Consider the following 6,826-nt stretch of genomic DNA (forward strand, 5'->3'; position numbering starts at 1 on the left):
CCGGAATGGTAGTAATAGCAACAGCGTGGATGAAGACAGTAACATCTACTAATTTCAGCGGCGCTTGAAATTTCCCCCAGTGTCATGTTCTGGGCGGCTGGACTGTATCACAGCCCGTGGCAGAAGCGAGAGGCCTATTACCAGTCTATGCATAGGGAACCTTGAGGTCCATGCCTTAGTCACAGTCATTTACTCACTGAGCTCCCTGGTCCTTAAAACTTCAGTCCCTGACATCGGAAGGAAGCTGCCCAGGAAACTGCACTCCGCCCTGGAGGCAGGGTAGCTATCTTATGGGTCTCAGTGCTTCTTGGGGAAAGGCTGGGCGAGGGGAAGGGCGGGGGGGCTTCGGAGAAGGGGAGCGTGGTGTGCCCTGAGGATGCTGCTTCCGGCTGGGGGGTAATAGAACACGTGAATGCACCCGGCTTGTCCTCTGCCCACCAGACCCTGACATTTCCCTCTGAGGTGGGAATAGGAAAGTGGTTCCTGGCAGCCTGAGCAGGACTCCCCCAGCCGACCAGGTGTGCATTCCCATCCCTGAGGCTGCCTGAAAGTTCTGGATACCTCTCCACAGGGGGCTGGGAGCCTCACTGAGCACCATTTGTAGAAAATCAAGACATCGTGAAGACATGTGTGTACACATGCATGTATTTGCATGGCTTTCTCCAATAGGTATTCAAGGCTACCCACAAGTCACTTCCTCAGAGAAACTTCTGCTCACCACCCTAGGACAACAGCCCCTGATCCACCTCCTGCATGCTGGCATTATTCTAGGCAGAGGGGACAGTGTGACAAAGTGACACTCAAGAGCCAAGAGAGGGAGGGGCAGTGGTAGAAGATGAGGTGTGAGAGGTGGCAGAAGGCCAAAACAGGTTGGGGCTTGTCAGCTAGAGTAGGGAGGTGACTTGTTCCTGCTGCCCAGTCCCTCCACTTCGCACCCCCAGACTCACACACAGCCTGTCCTCCTGCTTCAAGTCCCACCTCCCCCAGGGAACTGTCCTGATTCCAGAGGCCACAGATCCTGCCCTCACACTCAATCTCACACTGCCTTCCTCCAGCCCCATGTGGACCCTGCTGCACCAAAGTGTGATGCTCCTTAAGAGTTTTAAATTGATCATTGTCCAGTGATGCGATCCAGATTCCTGCTTTCTTGTTACCTGGAAGCAGGTGAGGGATGCCTGGACCCCTAGGGCCAGGGCCAGAGAGGGCAAGGGCCCAGGAAGGCCAGGACATAATGAGTAGGACTGCCTGAGAAGGGATGTTCCTGGGAGAGGCCAAACCAGAAGGACTCCAGGGCTAGGAGCCTTGAGCAATGCTGAGCTGCCCAGCAGTCAGAGCAGGTACACGTGGGTGGCGCTGAGGCAAGGGGAAGGTCAAAGGGTGGGTCACACCCAGAGCGGAATGAGGGTGTGGTAGGAGGTCCGCTGAGTCATGGCCCCTGTGTGGGAGTGGGACGCCCCTCTGGGCTGAGAGTGACAGACTCCTGCTGGATCAGAGGGAGGCCCAGCAGCACCCACACAGGCCAGGGAGATGTCCAGCCACCTCTACCCTGTGGTGAGGGGACCTTGGTCTGTGCCATGGTGAAGACCTGGGAATGGAATTTTGGAAACTCAAATCACATTTTCCCTTGAAAGTGTTAGTCACTCAGTCATGTCCGACTTTGCAACCCCATGGACTATAGCCCGCCAGGCTCCTCTGTTCATGTAATTCTCCAGGCAAGAATACTGGAGTGGGTTGCCATTCCCTTCTCCAGGGAATCTTCCCAACCCAGGGATTAAACCCAGGCACTCTGCATTGCAGGCAGATTCTTTATTGGCTGAGCCACCAGGGAAGCCCATAATGAACCATAATTGCTTAGAAACTGCCTGCCTCAATTGCCAGGGGGCCATGGCTTCTGACACACTGACTTCAAACTCTGTTCCATGTCAGTTAGTCAGTTTAACTTTCTACGGTGGCCCTGATGAAAGTCGCCATTCAGCACCAGCCCTAGATCCTGAGGAAGGGCTTTTGTTGCCTTAGAGATGGAATCTGGGCTTGGCGCTGCCCTCTTAGCCGCTGGGTGTTCCTGGGGTTGACTCACAGTCCGGCATGCAGCAGGAGGCCACCTTTGTGGACCCCAAACCTTTCCTCCCCAAACTTGATCCCGACCACAACTTCCGCTGGCCAGCTGTTTACCTTCGGTGCTTGCTACGTATGTGCTGCCAAAACCTGCAGCCCAGGAGCCCACAGCTGAGCCCACAGGAGCCAACCTGTGGCCTCCTTGGATCTCAGCCACACCCGAGACCCAGAGAGAAGTGACTCAGGTTGGACACAGTGGCTCCAAATGGCCTCAGGTGACTCACAGCAAACAGAATGCTGTTGACGCCCAGTGTTTCACTCACCAACTCACTTTGTCATTTATCTGGCAGTGGCGGCCACCAGCATTTCCCAGCAGGTTTACCCAGCTATTTAAATATGAGCAAGCTGGCTGCAGTCCTTTCTCTCTCTGGCCGTGTGTCAGGATCAGTCACCTGGGGGGGTGGGGCAGGGATTGGCAATCACTGAAACCGCAGGCCTCCTGCAGAGATTTAATGGGGCTAGGGTAGAATCCTGGGCATCCGTGTGTTTCCAGAGCTTTCCAGGTGATTCGCCCATGCAGGCAGGGTTGAAACCCACAGACACACTACCACCCCCAGCGCAGTCATAAGCACCTCTGCAGCTTGGTCCTGCCCTCAGCTGGTGGACCTCTGGTGTGAATTCAGCTACACTCATGCCTCACCCATAATTATTTCTGTATCCAATTCTTTCTCCTTGAGTTTTCATAAAGGTTTAAGTTTCTGCTTCATTTTTGGATGGTGAGTTGAGAGTCTCATTCTGTAGAACACCTCTGAAGGCAAATTATTATGTTATAGAAAATCTAGTTATGAGAAAGCAAGTATGTTGAGAAGGAAACAAGAAAGGTGATATTATTGTTCTTAGTTATGGATCCTTTACCTAAACTCTCTTTTGTTTTGTTTATATGTTTGTTTTTCTTACATAACACTTTGTTATAAATCTTTTGTTTGTTTTAGTTTTTTTAATTTTAGAGACCTTTGAACATACGCCAAAGTAGGTAGATTAGTATCATGAACTACTACACACCCATCAACCTACCAACCCCCAAAATAACCAAACTGGTTCCATTTCCCACCCTCTTCCATTTAGCCCATCTTCTATTATTTTGAAGCAAATCCCAGATATCATACTATTTCATCTGTAAAAGTTTTAGTAAATCAAAAAGAACTTTTTGTATCATAGCCAGTAATTCCTAGTGTTTAAATTTCCCACTTGTCTCTTAAATATCATATGGTACCATTAATATACAAAATATTAAAAAAAATGATACAAATGAACTTATTTACAAAACAGAAACACTCACAGACTTAGAGAGGAACTTACAGTTACCAGAGGAGAAAGTAGTGAGCAAGGACAGATAGATTGGGAGTTTGGGATTGACATGTACACACTACTATATTTAAAATGGATAACCATCAAGGACCTACTATATAGCACAGGAAACTTGGCTCAAGATTCTATAATAACCTAAATGGAAAAAGAATTTGAAAAGAAAAACGGCTACTTCTATGGGTATAACTGAATCACAAATCACTTTGCTGTACCTCTGTAATCAACTGTGTTCTGATATAAAACAAATATTTTTTAAAAATTTCCCAATTGTCTAAAAATTGTCATAAATGGATTTTTAGGAAAACAGTTTGAATCAGGGTTGAAATGAGGTTCATCTGTTGAAATTGGTTGCTTTGACTTTCAACTGCTTTAATCTTTTTTCTTTTTTTTCTTGTAATTTGTTTGTTGAAGACACTGGGTTCTTTATCCTGTAGATTTAACCACAATCTAGATTTTGCTGCTAACCTTTCTATGGTATAATTTTACAGGATCTCTGTCCATATTTTTCCTGTAAATCAGTAATCTAGAGCGTAATAATGTTCAGGTTTGGTTTCAGTGGTGGATATTCTTCCAATAGGAGGCATGTGATGTCTGTCTGTCTCTTTCCGTATTAGATGCTGCAGATGGTCAATGCCTGAATCTTTTGAAAGATCTACTGTTTCAAAATAGTAATATCTGATTCTATCATTTTCTCCTTCATAGAAGTATTCCAGCTTATAAATAAAGGAAGAATGATAGAATCAGATACTGCTATTTATCTACTGTTTCACACCCAAGATAATTGTTTGCTCTCCTCCATTTACCATTTCAAAACAATGAATTGCTTTCCTACCATCCTCCAACAGTGAACAGAGTTTAGGTTTTAGTATTACTATGAATTCATGGCTTTTTAAACATGTGTGTCAATTCGTTGCAGTTGATGCTTCCCATTTTGACCAGTGTGAGTCTCTTCCACTTGATTCCTGAATCTTTTAAACATGACTAGAGAACACTATAATCCTTGGTGGCTCAGTGGTAAAGAATCTGCCTGCAATGCAGGAGACACAAGTAGATTCATGTTCGATCCCTTAGTCAGGAAGATGCCCTGGAGGAGGAAATGACAACCCACTCCAGTATTCTTGCCTGGAAAATCCCATGGACAGAGGAGCCTAGTGGGCTACAATCTATGGGGTCTCAAAGAGCCAGACATGACTGAGCACAGCACAACACAGAGAAGACTTGTACATTTTAAACAAGCCTCATCTTGTATGGCTTCTGCTTAGACTTAGAATCAGCCATCTCTCCCAAGGCCCTGGTGCCTTTCAGTGGGAGATGATATTTGAGGACCTCACTTTGGATGTGCAGAGTTTACACACTCTTTTTATCTGACCGAAGTGTCCCCAGATTTTAGTTTCTCTATCCTGGTCTTCAAGTAGGTATTGACTTTAGTTCTGAGGCCACTAGCACTGAATCCACACATGCTGATGAGCACCAGGTGGGGAGAGACAAAAAGAGCCTTCAGGTGTAGGCAGTGGATGGAGGAGGAGGAGGCTGGGGGAAGCCTGCAAGAGCAGTGTTTCTCAACCATTAATGCGCATGTGAATTCCCTGGCAATCTTTTTGAAAGACAGAGTCTGACGTAGCAGGTTGAGGGGCCTGAAATGCTGCATATCTAAAAAGCCTCCTAGAGATGCAGGCATGCTGGCCCTCAGCTGCACTCTGAACGGCCAGGCTCTCCAAGTAGTGAGCAGTTAGCGGGGTGTCGGGACTAAACTAAACGCTGAAGGAGCTCAGAGCAGGGATCAGGGAGCTGTCATAGAGGAGGCGACACTTTGGCAGTGACTTTTCTTAAGAACCAGGAACATAGCAAGAGTAGTGGCATCTTCACTTTTCAACTTTAAAGAAATTATTAAGGTATAGCATTCGTAGATCAAGGAGAACAAGATCCAGTTTTTGAGATACAATTCTCACACTATAAAATTCACCCTTTTAAAGTGTATTCTTGAATCGTCTTTCATATAGTCATGGAGATGTATAATTATTGCCACTATGTAATTCCAGAACATTCCCATCACCCCCAAAAAGAAATCCCATATCCATTAGCACTCATTCTCCACTTCCCCCTCCTTCAGCCCCTAGCAATCACCAATCTATTTTCTATCTCTGTGGAGTTACCTATTCTGGACTTATAAATAAAATCCTGTGTAGTCCTTTGTGACTGGCTTCTTTCACTTAGCATAATGTTTTCAAGGTCCACTCATGTCACAGCATGTATCAGTACATGATTGCTTTTTATGGTTGAGTAATATTCCATGGTATGGACAGATAGAATTTTGTTTGTTATTCATCACCAGCTGATGAACATTTGCTATTATGAATAATGCTGCTATAAATATTCATGCACATGTTGTGTGTGTGTGTGTGTGTGTGTGTGTGTGTGTAGCATATGTTTTCAACTCTTCAGGGTGTATACCGAGGAGTGGAATTGCTGGGTCATAGTGGTAACTCCATGTTAAATTTTTGAGGAACTGCCAAACTGTTTTCCAAAGCAGCTGTAACATCTAGCATCTGCGGTTTGATGAATACATGTTTATACATAGCACACACCCATATCACCACCACCCAGGTCAAGAAAAGGATATTATCAGCACTCTAGAACCCTCCCTTGAACCTCTAGTTTGACCTCTGTCACCACCAGCGGCTGGGGCTTTGAGAGGTAGAATGGAGGAACGTGCCCTGTGGTGAGAGCAGCCTTACCAAAGGCATAGTGAACCAGGCAGGGCTTTATGTCAGCTTTAAGTCCTTCTGTGTGGACACACACCACTTTTTCCTGTTGTACCCAGGCCTGGTGAGCAAACAGGCTTCCTCCCGCCGTGCTTTACTTCCTGTGCAGCCAGCAGACCCTTTCAGAGCAACAGCAAGCCCTGCCTTGGGATCCCTCCAGGAGGCCCCAGGATTGGGGGTGGGCAGCTGAAGCAGGGAAGCAATGTGCCCGAGGCCTAAGATTCATCCCGAAGGACAGCTTCAGCACCAAGCACCCTGGAGACACTGCTGCAGGGCCAGCAGCTGCCATCGGGGAGTCTGCCTTGGCCACGGTCCTATCACCGTCCCTCCTGCCCCTTGTGTGTCCACTTACCTCCCGCCAGCAGGCCCTTTGGAAAAACCCAGGCTTCCAGAGAGGCAGGACTCTCTGAGCAGGTCTCCCACAAGCAGGGAATCGAGAAGAGGCAGCGGGCAATGCAGCCTCCTGTTCTGCGGTCAGGATCTTCAGAGCACGCTCCGCCAGGAGCTACTCCTGGGAGGTGGCCCTTGTAGAGTCTGAGCCTGCCGTCAACCACAGCAAGGCCCCAGCTCTGGGAGGACCCTGCTCCTGCCTCAGTGGTTCTCCTGCATCCAGCCCTGCAGACTTTCTCTCTCTGGTCTCA

General features: G+C 47.4%; 1 protein-coding gene across 3 annotated transcripts in view; it reads right to left on the reverse strand.

Moving 5' to 3' along the window:
- Positions 1 to 6,825, reverse strand: part of LOC145504693 (uncharacterized) — a 171,812-nt gene extending 164,987 nt beyond the window's left edge. For all 3 annotated transcript variants that reach the window (XR_014052426.1, XM_081485987.1, XM_081485986.1), the window contains exon 1: positions 6,538 to 6,825. The gene's annotated coding sequence lies outside the window, so the exon portion shown is untranslated. The remainder of the gene's footprint in view (positions 1 to 6,537) is intronic.
- Between the last annotated feature and the right edge of the window lies 1 nt (position 6,826).

This window comes from Giraffa tippelskirchi, chromosome 5 (genome assembly GCF_054371585.1).
Source record: "Giraffa tippelskirchi isolate mGirTip1 chromosome 5, T2T-mGirTip1v1.2.pri, whole genome shotgun sequence".
Lineage (NCBI taxonomy): Eukaryota > Metazoa > Chordata > Mammalia > Artiodactyla > Giraffidae > Giraffa > Giraffa tippelskirchi.